Here is a 15,107-nt window from a genome sequence, read left to right as displayed (position 1 = left end):
TTTTTAGGTTTTTTGCAAGGCAATGGGGTTAAGTGGCTTGCCCAAGGCCACATAGCTAGGTCAATATTAAGTGTCTGAGATCAGATTTGAACCCAGGTACTCCTGACTCCAGGGCTGGTGCTTTATCCACTGCGCCACCTAGCCGCACCGAAGGAAGCTACTCTTAAAATACAAGTATCTCTTCCAGGTGTAACTATCAGACCACTGTCAATTATTAGCATCTTATTAATTAGAATTCCAGAATATTCAAGGTAAAAGTTTATTCCCTTCATTTGATACACAGGAAAACTGAGGACAAGAGAAGAGAAGTGACTTACCAAGATCATATAACAGTGATATCGTGGGTCAAAGAGAAAAAAAGACTCTTCATTCAGATGAATGAGATGAAAGAACTATTTTAATAAAGAAAACATCAGAGAATGCCACAGAGAGAAGTGTCAGTGGAAGAAGAGGCTCACATAGAGTAATGAGCTGAAAAGAAAGGATGTATCACAGTGACAGCTGGCATGTAGATGGCATGATGGCATGTAGACACTAAGCTAGGGGCCTTTGTGGTAGGTGGGAAGTCTTTAAAAGACCTGCTCCTGTCCAGAAAAACTCAGTTTTGGAGTTTCTCTTGAGTACACTGCAGCCTTAGACCTGAAAGAACTATCCCACATATTTGATACCAGAAAAAATGTGTGATCTTATACATTCCAATTCTCATTTCCATGACAAAGATAGCAAGAAGAGCAGAATGAGGTACAGAATTTTCAAGACAATTTTAAGACTAATGAGAACAGAGAGTGGCAGAGGGAAAAGACATTGAAATTAGAATATGAAATAGGGAAAAATTAATCTATTCCAGTCTTTTTTAAGACTTTTGTGATGCCTCATGGGTAATCTATATACACCACTTAATTCATTTTTTAAGATTTTGACACACTTGACCTGTTGTGTCATGGGGAGGAGATTTTTTTATCCAGATATAACCATTTAAGATAGTAAATATTTGCACATTATGGAAGTGTATATTACATGCATTTTCATACATACATATATTTATTATATGTGGATATATTTATATTTTCCCAAATATGCTATATCACATAATCTGTCCCTGATAAACTATATGACTGGGAAAGTTATGTTTCCTCTTAGAGGAAGATAAGGATTAGATGATTCTGAAGGTCTTGTCTTACTTGTTCATGTAGTTCTGAATTTTTGAAAGATTTTCATGTGGAAGAGATATTAGAAGTATCCATCCCAGTTTGAAAAACAGGTAATCTGTCTTTTGAGTGATAAATAGGGATATCTAGAACCAGAATTTTGATAGAGCTGAAGCACTGGTTAGGAGTAGATGAAGGCATGGTAGAAGACCAGGGTTGGTCAGTGTGTTATAACCAGTGAGATTCAGATATAGGACAAAGATTTTTCAGAGTTGGTCAAGAGGAAAGGGGCAGAAGGACAAGAGGGTGGCCAAGATGGTGGCAGTACAATAAATGACTCCAAAGGAATTGTGTTCTTCCTATGAGGGTAAATCAAAGGAACTCTTTTACCTGAAGGATGCCTCACTCACCTGTCTGGATTAGTCTTTGCAATCCAATCCATTTAGTCTTAAAGGCCCAGATTTATTTGTTTGTTTGTTTGTTTGTTTTAGCATTTTATTGATGTTTCTTTAAGGGAAAAAATCAGTCATTTCCATATGTGTTCCCATATATAGGGAAGTCTCCCATTCTAATTTAAAAAATTAAGCAAAATCAACTGACTCAATGACAAATCTAGAGGTATATAAAATATCCTACCCCCCAAAACCCCTTCCATCTATCAAAGGAAAGGAAGAAAGCACATTTCCTCTTTCTTGGAGGCAGAATTAATCATTACTATGACATAGCATTTGAAGAACTAGGTTTGTTAGATCATTTCTTATTCTTTGTTGTTGAGGCAGCTACCATCTAACAGTGTCTATGCTGGTGTAACTTTTCTCTGACTAGGGTTCTGGTTTCCTTTATCTTAGTGGGATCCTTCTGAAAAATCTTTGGGTTTCCTCTCTTGAGGTCTTTTCCCTCTAGGGTCAAATCCCCACAGCTGAGATTGTATTTCTTTGGCAAAAGAACTTCTAAGTTTGATTCTGAGCAAAACAGAGAAATATGGTAATTTCAGGATTAGGGAAGTCATTTGGTTAAATGTGGATGGATTCTATTGTATTGGCTACATAGAATGCTTGTGATCTAACTTTTGTGAAGTCCAGTCAAAATTCAAAGTTTATAACTAAGTAGACTACTATATTTCTTTTCTTTCTACTAAATCTCCCCTTTCCATCCTCACTCCAGTCATTGAGAGCAGTTGAAGGGACTTACTGACTCTTCAGGGGAAAATTAATAATGGTAACTAGCTCATTGTCTCTCAGCATTTGTATAAAGACTTTAATGAGAAAACTGCTGGGAATGTGATTAGGCATTGAAGTTGGTACCATAGCTTGTTCTCTGGGGGAACTAGTGCCAAGTAATTTTGGGAGGAAATAATTATTGTGGCCTCCCTGAGAGGTAGGGGGTCATGGAAATGGTTGAGACCAGTCCTAGATATTTCTCTCCATAACAATTCATCTCTTGAACCTCAGGAGTGAACCTCTTAGCTCAGTTCATGGTTTAACCTCTTGACTTCATGAGTCTGTGGCTTCTAGTTGATGAGAGTTAGTCCTAGTATGTCAGAGATCAAAGAGATCTTAGAGCATTTTCTGACCAACTGCCTCATTTTATGTACATGAAAACTGAGATCTAGAGAAGACAGAGGTACTTCCCAAGATCAAAGTTACATAACAAACCAGTGACAGAACAGAGATCAGAATGTGGGTCTCTTACTTAATTCATGGTGTGAGGTTCTTGCTACCATAGCACACTGCCTCCCTGGGTTCTCCCTTGAGGATCTGGGAAATATTCAGATATCTATTCCTTTGATTCCTACATGAGGGAAGGCTCTTTCTACTGTGTCATGCCATGTCATACTGCTTCTTTGATGTTGAGTCCATATGGAATTTTCATCTTGGAACTTCTTCACATTCAACATTGGTTACACTGGACACAATACAGCTTCAGTGATTTGATCATTTTGCACTTACTCCCATGGACCCAAGGCTCCCAAATTATATTTTCTTCATGATCATTCATCTTCACTTGACATTGCCTTGTATGAAGAGGGCCCTAGGTCTGGGTCTCCCATTTTTACCCTAGAGAACATAGGGAGAGCTGAATTTTACAAGGCTAGAAAAAAAGAGGAAGTGAGGTGAATATTGATTCTATATATTAACCCTCAAATCTTTCCAGGTCTTGGTTCTCCCTATTTTTGCCCTTTAGGATTCTTTAAGATTGTCAGAGATAAACACTCAGGCATTGTGCTAAGCACATCAGACAAGCCTCAGTTTTACTGAGATAGAAAGAGACTAGTAGCTGGAGAGAGCAGGGGCAGAAGGTTGACAGGATCTATCTCTCTTCCATGATTAGAAATCCAAAGTTGCATAGTATAATACTTGGTTATTAACAAAAATGACAAGGATTAAATCATTCTAAAAGCACATACGACAATAGCACAAGAGTAAATAGCATCCAAATTTGAATAGACATATGGAGAACACTCTTTCCAGCATGTAAGGGCCCAGGCATAGAAACAAGCCTGATCAATTTTTATTGGAGATGGAGTATGATGAATGTAGCACTCAGATCCCAAACCAGACTGGGACTCCACATGGCTATGCTGTGGTGAAATGAGTGAAAATCAAAGCCCCAAACAGGAAATATTAAAATGTTTGTTTCTACCATAAATCAATACAAAATGATGGGAGTGATTATCTCAAAGTGCATTGGATAGCACAATGATAATGAGGCCAGCGAAAGGACCCATTAGTTATCTACTCTACCTGGCTAGCAAGGCAGTGCTAAACATTTAATTGAAAAAATATCCTGACAGAAGACTTTCTAATAAATTTGTTTTTCTCATATAGTCTGATATAAAAGGAAAAATAATCTAGTCAGCAAACCTAGAGTATTTTCTGGTTTGACTAGACCCTTGTTGTCCCACTGCCTACATGGTATGATTGGTCATTTGGCAACCAGTGTCCTAGTAAAGTCCAGGATGGAATTCAATACTTGTTCTGAGTCTTAGGAGGCATAGAAGCCAAAAAAGAAAGAAGTGTATAAAATTATAATGAGGATTTGCTCTGACAAAGGGAATGATAAAATTCATATTTACTAAGTATATTTATGAATACTTTGATGGACAGTCTATCATTATGGATAGAGATCTGACTTTGGGGTCAGGAAAATCTGGGTTCAAACTTTGCCTCTGACCCCTCTTAGCTGTCTGACCCCAGAAAAGTGCTCTAGTCAAATATCTATGCCCTTATACTGTAGAGAAAGAACCAAACTGGAGTTTCCTATAACAATGATCTAACAGGTTCAGCCCTTATTTCCTCAATTTACCTGTTACAGAATCTTATTCATATATACGTTATCTTATCTTGAAAACACCCTTGAGAGGCAGCTGATCCTAGAAAACAGCTCTCCTTAAAGTCAGGAAGAACTGAATTTCAGTCCTTCCTCTGCCAAATCATGATTTTGTACCCCTGTGAAAATCACTTCAATTCTCAATGCCCCAAGCACTTCTTCTACTACAAATCAAAGATTAGTGGCTAATTCCAGTTGATTTCATAGACCAATGAAATCCCAAGCATGAAACCAAAAAAATAAAAAGAAATGAGAGTTTCAAACAAGGAACCTTGAGAAAAAGGAGTTGATGCAACTATTGCTATTTCCATTTTTACACATGAGGAAACGAAGATTTAGAAAGTTGAAGTCTCTTGTCCAAGACCATATAAGACAGAGCTGAAAACCAGAGAAGCTATAAGTTGTTTTCTTCTTGGTTTTTGCTTTTTGCAAGGCAGTGGGGTTAAATGACTTGCCCAAGGTCACACAGCTAAGTAATTATTAAGTATCTGACATCAAATTTGAAATCAGGTCTTTCTGACTCCAAGGCCAATGCTCAATTCACTGCAACACTTAGCTACCCCAAGCCATAAAGTTTTAACTTGAGTCCTATGACCCCAATTCTATAACTCTTTCTCCTGTGCCCTGCTAGTCTATTGCCAGTGATAGTTCTGGTGTATGTCTAAACTTTGACAAGAGTCAGGTCAAATAGAGATGTATACAAATGATCAACACATGAGGTCGTGATACAAACTCTATTGCTTTTTTGGATATTCAGACTTTTATAACAAATACTTATCTCAGACATGAAAGGTTAAACAAAACCCTGCTGCATAATTTCCTGGGTAAATCTGAAATATCTATCCTTATAAGTCTGCAAACACCCCTTGATGCCATGTCTGAGGTCAGAGTTCACTGGTGAGCCAACAAATTCATTTAATGAGGGAGAATACATGCATATCTCTGGTAGCAAAGGTCTCCAAAATATGTGTAAATCACTCTCAGGAGCTAGCCCTCAACACTAGCCCACAATCCTGTCAGCTTCCAAGATCATTGTTCCTCTCATCCCACTGCATGAAGGAATCTCTCTTTCAGTTTGTTCAAAAAATAATGATTCCAAAAGCACCAAGTATAAGCATGGCTTGGATTTCTTTTGCAAAATTTTTGCCCTGAAGAGATGCAGAGCTCAGCCTGCTTGTGCAACAAGTTCCTGCTAAGAATCCAGCTTGGATGCTCATCACATCACCAGTCATGCTGCTTACTGGAGCTCAACCATGCCTCCAAGAGTGTGAGTTCTGCAAAGCTAAAGTGTTCCCTCTCGGGCACTTGCCAAGTTCCCCAAGCCTATAAATTTCTACAGGTTCATAAAATTCTCTAGGCTCAAGAAAAATCAGAAAGTCACTCAGCAGTCTGAGGCATTATGTTGCCTGGCTTTCCAGCCTATCTCTTCTCTCTCCAGTTGAACACCTGTTGTAGGCAGGAGCCTGCACTATCCATTGTCAGGGATCCAAGGAGGGAAAACCTTGGAGGAATTGACGGTCTATCTACAAGTGATATAGTGGAGAGAACAGAAGACAAGGAGTTCATTCAATCCCTGACACAAATACTTCACTAGCTGCATGACTCTAGGAAGTCATTGATTTCCTTGTGCTTTAGTTTCCTTATCAATAAAATAATAGGGTTAGAATTGATGACCTCCAAGTTTTCTTCCCACTGGAGATCTATAATCCTTTCATCAAGTGAAGTATCATATAAAACAACTGAGTATCATATTGCTCAAAGAAAATTATGAGTAAGTGTAGTTCTAACTATAGGACTATATAGCAGGCAGCTAGATGGCTCAGTGGATAGAGCACTGAGCTTGGAGTCAGGAAGATCTAAGGTCAAGTCCAGTCTCAGAAACTTCCTAGCTGTGTGACCTTTGGCAAATCACTTAATCTTTTTGCCTTAATCTATTGGAGGAGGAAATGGCAAACCACTGCAGTATTCAATAAAAAAAAAAGTGGACAGTATGATCCATGAGGTCACAAAGAGTCAGACACAACTGAGCAACAACAATAGTTCTAGCATTAAATTGAACAGTTTATAGTCAGGTGAGGTCAGTTTAGGAAAACTGCTTGGAGTAGGGTTTTGATCTATATTTTGTGTTTAAATTTTTTTTCATAACCTCCATTTCCAAATTTTCCCTTGTCTCATTTCCATATCAGAGAGCTGTCTACTATAAGATAGAAGAGAAAAGAAAAAAAGGGAAAAGTTCAGCTATACTCCACAATGCACAGCCGGACATTTGACTAGTTTCATGCATTATTCTATTTCTGTACTCCTCCACCTCTGCAGAGGAAGGAGGTACACTTTCTGTTTTCTTTTTTAAGGTCAAACATAGCATTATAATTATAGCAAATTCAATTTCATGTTGTTGCTGAGCTTTTCATTTGCATTGTTGTGGACACTGTGTACATGCTGTCTAACTGTTCTGACCACCCCCATTTGCTTAGGTTCATATGAGCCTTACTGTGAAAGCTCTGTATTCTTTATACCTATGAATTCTTACTGCACAGCCTCAAGTTCTCTGAATTACTCAGACCATCAGTTGGCTTGAATTCTAGATTGAGTCAATCTCTGTAGAGATTCATTGGAATGCTTTGAGTAGGGGAACAATGTGATCAAACTTTTGCCTGAGTAAAGTTATCCTAACAGCATTGCAAGCTGTATTAGTGACAAAGTGAATGGAAGCAGGAAGGTCTATTGAAAGACTGTCAAAATAGCACAGGTAAGAACATCAAATCAGACGTCATGGCTCTAGGTTTGGATGGGACCTTGCAACCCTCTCATATTACAGATGAAGAAACTGAGATTAGGGAGATTTGAGGCATGCTCAAGATCATACAAGTAGTGAGCTTCACCCCTCACTAACCAGCATTACAGTATCCTATTGAATAGCAGCACCTTACCAGGGTGGGAATTCAAAGTAGGGAAAATGGAAAAGTCCTGTGACCTCTGATGGCCAGACATGCAAGATTTCTTATATGCAAGAGATTTATCCATCTTTAGTTCCCTATCTACATGTTTCAGCTTCAATCACCCAGGGACCCATCACCTCCTAGAGTCCCCTGATTTCTATATTTTCATGAGAATGTCTGGGACTTTTCTCTTGAGCTCTCCTGCCTGACTATTCAGATATCTTTTCTCTTACCAGCCTCTAGAGAGGAAATAACTGCTTTTTGGGGTGACTAAGTGAGCCTCTAAAGGGTTCTCCACAAATAGAGGTGCCAAGATAAAGTATGACTATCAGGTCTAAATAACAGGGTCTTTGCAGCAACACTTGCTATGCCTGATGCAAATCTGAAGCTCATTTTTTTTCTGTTTGATGTTTATTTGAGGTTTCTACATCTAGTAAAACAAGCTCAGTCACTCCTTGACATTTCTCTATGACATTGTAGACTTAAGGCTTCCCTCACCCCAATATATACAACAGATAACTTTTTATATACAAAACCAATCTACACATGGAATAGATATGTAATATGCCATATAACATAATGATGCTTATAGGGAGGCTTGCATCATGTATTGAGCACTCACCTTTGAGCCAGAATTTCTAGCCCTATTTCTGTCATATCAGAATCTGTGATCCTGGGCAACTCTCAGTGCTTCAGATTATAAATTGTAGAGAAGGAGCCAGCCTGTGTTGGTAGAGGGAATTTCCTCTCATAGAAGTTTCCTATACTAATCAAAGGACAGATCCAATTCCTACCCCTAATCCTAAATTGATACTCAAATGGAGGTATGATTTCATCAGTCCAACTCATCCATGGTTGTCCATCCTGTATATCACTTGTTCATATTTTCACTTAAATATGACACTAAGGATTTACCTAAGGGTAGGTTGGTAAATGTTTTTTAACAGGATCTCAAAAAAAATCTACCCTTGACACATTTTCAAGTTTAATCTGCATTATTAACAATTTTCTCCATCACTTTCTTAAGCCTAGAGGTGGAAAACACCTGTCCTCATCAGATTAACATGTAATTAAGAGATTCTCAATAAAAGAAATTAAAATATGACAGGACATGGATGATGTTAATATGTAATTATAAGTCAACATGCTGCCCCCAAGAATGTTTTTGTGCCATTTAGTGGCCCCTGTTTCTAGAATTTGACACAACTACTCTAGATAACCCACAGACCTATAAAACCAAGCTCCAATTTCTGAAATGTAAATACATTGAAATTTTAATAATTTCTCTTAATCTGGTTGCAGTACACTATTGGGTTCACCCAGCATCCTGGGGGCCTTCATCACTCACTATAGTCCTCAGGAAGTAAGCAATGGAACCTTTAGGTGATCCATCAGACAGCTTTCCTCCTACTACATAACCATCCTATTTTCATCTCAGACATTTCTCTGGTGACGTCTTTGATTCCTTTATATTTCCTTTTTTGGGATGTTTGAGCCAGCTCACCCTTGTCATATGCTTTAAAATTTGACCTCTGGATTGTAAGATTTTAGATTTTGAGCTGGGAAAGACCTGAGACATGCTCATCAAGTCCAATCCCTTTGTTTTACAGATGAGGAAACTGAAACCTAGATTAAGGGACTAGCCTAAGGTCACACAGGTAATAAGTAGCAGAACTGAGACTTGAATCCAAGTTTACAAACTCCAAATCCAGTATGTTTTCCCATGAATCATTTTCAATTTTCTAATGATTATAGTCCTCAGTGACTTCCAGCCATATAACTACATTGCAATAAAATCTATCTTTTTTCAATTCATTTATTTTGATACCAATATATGTGTGTACATACACACACACACATGCACACACAGACACAAACACCCCTCCAGTCAACTGGCGTTACATCATGGACTTATTTATTTTAATTTGGAGGATAATGAGAATTTCTTGATGTTGAGATAATAGCTTATGTTATTCAAAGAAAAAGAAAAAAGTGTCAGGCAATACCTAATATTGAATGAAACCTGAAGGTGAATAGTATAGTTCCTGTTCTTTCTGACTACCAGACCCTGCTAATAAATTGAATCTCAGGGGCTTGGAGGAAACCTATTCCTTTCTATATGAAGCTTTCAGCAGGGACCCCCACCTTTTAGCAAAGAAAGAAGCCACTTTCCTAGGAGTTTTGCCTTGACTACTTTTCCTGACTCTCCAAAAAAGTAATAATGATATCCTGGCTCTGCTAGTAACTTTCTTCCAAAAATAGACTCAAGAACATTTTAGTTGAATCATAGAGGACCATAGATGTCAGAAGTGGAAGGAGTCTTAAAAATTGCTATTTGAGTATTCTTGTTTTCAGATGAGGAAGCTGAATCTCAAAGAGAAACTGACCCAAGGGAAAAAAACTTACTTAAAGGAGTTAGTAGCAGAAATGACATTGTAAATCTCTGCTTTACGTATCTTTACATCCTTTACAATTCTAATATGGAGCCTTATACATAAGGCTTGAACTTGGAAGGAAGCTTCAGATCAGTTTGACCAAAACCATTTGCAAATAAGTCCATTTTCCAGAAAAGAAAATTGAAATCCAGAGAAATATCTTGCCAAAAGTCTTGCAGGGAGTAATAGAACTGGTATCTGAAACAGGGTCCTTTGATATTCTCAACTCTGAAGTTCCTTCCACTTTTAAGTCAATGATCTTAAGGATTCTCTTGCTCCAACTTCAGTACTGCCTCAGGCCCATGAGGGGTTGAGTGAGTGATTCTGGTCAGACTTGCTTCTTGTCTAGGGACCAGTTTTGACAGCCCCAGGATCTAGTGGCATAATCTTACTCTTGCTACCTCTGATAAATCCTTTATTTTCCTCCTCCCCCTTCCGGAGCATGTACCTCAGACTGTGTGAACACAAGGACTGTTGGGCTTGTTCTGCTAAAAGGCAACAAATGTCTTAGAGGAAAGAAAGAAGGCCCTCAGGCCTCAAGAGATAGAAAGAGGAGTTGCCAGCTGAGCTCTCTTGTTGAACAAGTGTGAACAGCTTTAAGCAGCATTGTTGGAGTTCTGTATCACTTAACTGGATATAACACAAGGGGCCCCATCAGATGGAGAATGAAAACCAAACAGTACCAACTTGGCAAGGGAAGAGAAGGTAAAGAAATCTTAAGAGGTGGGGTGGCTAGGTGGTACAGTAGATAGAGCACCTGCCCTGGAGTCAGGAGGACCTCAGTTCAAATCCGCCCTCAGACACTTAATAATGACCTAGCTGTGTGGCCTTGGGCAAGTCACTTTAAACCCATTGCCTTGCAAAAAAATAAAATTAAATAAAACAAAAAGAAATCTTAGGAGGCATTGTGATACAGCAGAAAGAATGGGGACTAGAATCAGAGATTCTAGGTTCAAATCCCCTCTCTGATGCTTACTCCCTGGATGACTTTAAGAAAGGTATTTAATTCAGTATTTCTTCATTCATAAAACAAGGTTGTTATTGTTCAGTTATTTCAGTAATGTCTATCTCTTTGTGACTCCATTTGGGGTTTTCTTGGCAGAGATACTAGAGTGGTTTGCCATTTCCTTTTCCAGCTCGTTTTACTGATGAGGAACTGAAACAAATAGATTTAAGTAAGTTTCCCAGGGTCGTACAGCTTTATTAGTATCTAAGGCTGGATTTGAACTCGGGAAGATGAGTCTTTCTGGTTCTTTGCACTGTGCCACCTAACTTGCTGTCACATTTTAGATAATCATTTTCAGTTGTTTTCAACTCTTCATGACCTCTTTGGGAGTTTTCTTGGCAAGGATACTATAATAGTTTGCCATTTTTTTCTTCAGCACATTTTTCAGATGAGGAAACTGAGGCAAACAGGGTTAAGTGACTTGCCCAAATTCCCACAGCTAGAAAGTATCACAAGTCAGATTTGACCTCAGGTCTTCCAGACTCTAGACCTGGTATTCTAAACACCGTGCCACCTAAACTAAAAGGTCTCCAAGTCCCTTCCAGTTTTCAATCTATAGTCCACCCAAGAATAGATATTCCCCAAGGTTCTATCCTAGGCTTTCTTGTCTTCTCTTTCACTATTTTCTCCTTTAGTAAATTCATAGTTCCCATAGATTTAATAATTATCTTAATGTGATTGACTATATATCCATCCATTTTTACCCCTGAATGTCAGTACCACATCTCCAAATGCCTTAAATTCAACATGTCTAAAACTGAACTCATTGTCTTTTTTCCTGAAACCATCACCTCTTCCAAATTTCCTAATTTCTATTAAAGTGCCTTGGATTCATAATCCCTTTGTTCTTCTGGAGTTGTCACTATTCTTCATTCTACATGTATCTAGGAAATTGCCATATCTTACTGGTTCTACCAGCAACATCAATCATATTCAACCTCTCCTCCTCTACTCACACAACTATTACTTGAATTCAGGCTCTCTTTACCTTTTGCCTGGATTATTACAACAATCTCTTATTTGATCTTCCTTCCTCAAGTATCTAACAATTAGGAGTTTCTACTAATTCTACACAATGTCATCAAAATAATATTCTTTAAGCACAGAACTGACCACATGACTCCCCTACACAACAAATTCCACTGGTTTCCTTTTCTCTCTAGCATAAAATATAAACTCTTCTTTTCAGCTTTTAAATTTCAGTACAGCCTGGCCTCCATCTATCTTTCCTGATTTATTGGACATACCTTCCTCTCCCTCATTCTGTAATCTAGCCAAACTGTATTTCCCTCTTCTTTTCCCATGTAATACACCATCTCCCATCTCTACACCTTTGTACTGATCATCCCATTGCCTACCTTCCCTCCATCCCTCAGCCTCACCAAATCCTTCTTTTTCCCTTTAATTATGTAGCTTAGACACCATCTTCTGCATGAAGCCCATCTTTTCCCCCAAACTTCCTTGTATTTAATACTTTGCATTTGTTTATATTTATTATCTTTATATTTTTGCTATATATGTGAGTAAAGATATGTGTGCATCGGCCGCTAGGTGGCGCAGTGGATAGAGCACTGGCCCTGGAGCCAGGAGGTACTAAGTTCAAATCCGACCTCAGACACTTAATAATTACCTAAGTGTGGCCTTGGGCAAGTCACTTAACCCCATTGCCTTGCAAAAAATAGGATATGTGTACATATCCATATATGTATATAAATGCATATATATATATATATATATATATATATATATATATATATATATATGCTTGTATCTCCCATTAGAATATAAAAGTCTTCAAGAAGATATAGTATGTAAACCATCTCAGTAGATGGGCTACAACAAGTTGAGAGTAACTGATAGTCCTCACGCTTGTTGATGAGTTAGAAAGATGTCTACCACAAGTATATGAAGACTTCCCCAGTAGACTGGACAGATGAGAACAATTTGCTTCAATGACCGGGAAGGACTGAAGCAGATGCTATGGAGCACTTAGAACTTGATTAGACATTGAAGATGTCAAAGTCATCTACTCTATATTGGACCATCACTAGTCATCATGATTTTTGTCTTGTCACTGGATTTTGATAACTCTGGAAGAAAGAATGAGGCTAACAGCTTTGTGTAACTAGGTCTCACTTAAATCCATTTCATGTGCAAGTCAAGACATCACCCCATGATGACACTGTCTTTGAAGATAATGGACAAAAAAACAACAACAAGAAGTTTATTGGGAGTAGGGGTTCTTTGGGAGTAGGGTTCATTCTTTGTTCCTGTATTCTTAATACCTAGTGTAAGGCCTAGTCCAAAGTAGGTGCTTAATAAATAATTGTTAACTGATTGATTTGTTGATTTAGCCTATGAAATCTCTGGTTGCCTGGCATAGGAGTGCTTGAGAGCATAGTTTGTGAGTCACTGATTTTGGAGGGACTTTATAAAGAATTCACCTTTTACCCTACTCAGTCTATGCACCTAACCTCCAAAATTATCTCAGTGACACTTTTTTGAGAAGCTTTATATTTTTTCCATGTAATTTTTAGAGAAGGTAGTAACAGCCTAGTTCAGATAATTAATTAATAACCAGTTCTATCTAGAACTCTTAGCCAATGTGTTTCAAAGTCAGTGAAGGGTTAGGGTTATGATTCTGAAGATGAAAATGGTGGGTGGAGTGGTTAATTCTATTTCATATGTGATTTTGGTCAGAGAGGTAATTTGTTTTTTGAGAGATAATTCTTATGGTGGCCTTGTATCAAGCCTACAGAACCAGGAAGAGCAGTCCATGGGATACATGTCTGTCATTTAGAACAGATTTGTTCTTCAGACTTAAGGGTTCAGGCCAGATTGTTATAAGATACATTGCTTCTGATTGTTGGTGTCAGCACCATGGAAAACACTGGAGCTTCTCTTTCTTATACTGCTATCACTGGTGTGTAGAGATTTTGCTAGCCATCACATTTAAGGAGAAATAATAGTTGTTATCTGATCTGGTACAAATTAAACTGGCCCACTTTGGCACTTTTAGACAGTTTGGATTGTTCACAAAATGAATCCTCCCTATCTAAACCTCTGTATATTGGGAAAGACATAAATGGTTATATGCTCTATGTGTTCTGGAAAGTTTGCTTGAAATGGGAATGTCTCTGTCTTTTTTTTTCATGATAGTCAAGGAGATAGCCAGAGAAGGGTGTGTGTCACACACACACACACACACACACACACACACACACACACACACACACGTCTAGATTTGCCTTTCCCCTAAGTTTCTGTGCCCTGTAGGAATAGTTGGTACTCTCATGGCGGTGAAGAACCAGTTTCTCAGTTAAGAATTGAGTGTGTGATGATCAGTCCATTCTAAGACCACATAGCCTTCATCCATAACCACATAAGGTTTAGAGTCTCTGCCCCATCACCATCAGGATATACTTGAAAACATGGATAGAAGAAAAGGTGATTAGTTGATGCCATGAATTCCTTGTATTTGTAGCCTGATATGATGGTGGACTTAAAGCTTGATAGTGAATAAATAAGGGAGGCCTTTTGATCTCCCCTCTAGGACATGGCACTGGGAATTTAGAAATCAATAGAAAAAAGAAAAACAAGGTGATTGGTTAAGAGGAAAAAAAGATTTGAGCAGGGAAGAAGATATAGGAAAACTAAAGGAGAAAGTTCAGACAGGGAGTCATAGAAACAAGACTTTTTTTTAGGTTTTTGCAAGGCAAATGGAGTTAAATGGCTTGCCCAAGGTCACACAGCTAGGTAATTAAGTGTCTGAGGCCAGAGTTGAACCCAGGTACTCCTGACACCTGGGCTGGTCCTCTATGCACTGCAGAAACTAAACTTCTTAGGGAACCCAGAATTGGAAGAGTATGAGACTTGAGGGGCTAGAAAGGTAAGTGAGGAAGCCATTAAGAATTGTTTCCAAATCTGAATTCTGTGTCTGCATAAACAATTGGCTTTCTTATAACTAGTTTATGCTGGGGCAGCTAGGTGGTGCAGTGGATAGAGCATCGGCCCTGAAATCAGGAGGACCTGAGTTCAAATGCGGCCTCAGACACTTAATAATTACCTAGCTATATGGCCTTGGACAAGCCATTTAACCCCATTGCCTTGCAAAAACTTTTTAAAAAATCTTCATAAATAGTTTATGCCTTTAATAAAGTCTCTGATCTATTGCACTCAGGATTACTGACATGAGAGTGTTGTTCCCTTAAGGAGAAATATAGGAAATAAGGGGGGAATAAGAGGGTAT

The 15,107-nt window shown here is 38.4% G+C and overlaps 1 protein-coding gene across 1 annotated transcript in view; it reads left to right on the top strand.

The window, feature by feature from the left end:
* The window catches only part of TOX2 (TOX high mobility group box family member 2), a 306,239-nt gene that overhangs the window by 128,707 nt on the left and 162,425 nt on the right, over window positions 1–15,107 (top strand). The gene's annotated exons all lie outside the window — the stretch shown is intronic.

This window comes from Macrotis lagotis, chromosome 1 (genome assembly GCF_037893015.1).
Source record: "Macrotis lagotis isolate mMagLag1 chromosome 1, bilby.v1.9.chrom.fasta, whole genome shotgun sequence".
NCBI classification, from domain to species: domain Eukaryota; kingdom Metazoa; phylum Chordata; class Mammalia; order Peramelemorphia; family Peramelidae; genus Macrotis; species Macrotis lagotis.
The sequence above is the reverse complement of the archived record's forward strand: the minus strand, read 5'-3'. Positions and strand labels throughout refer to the sequence as shown.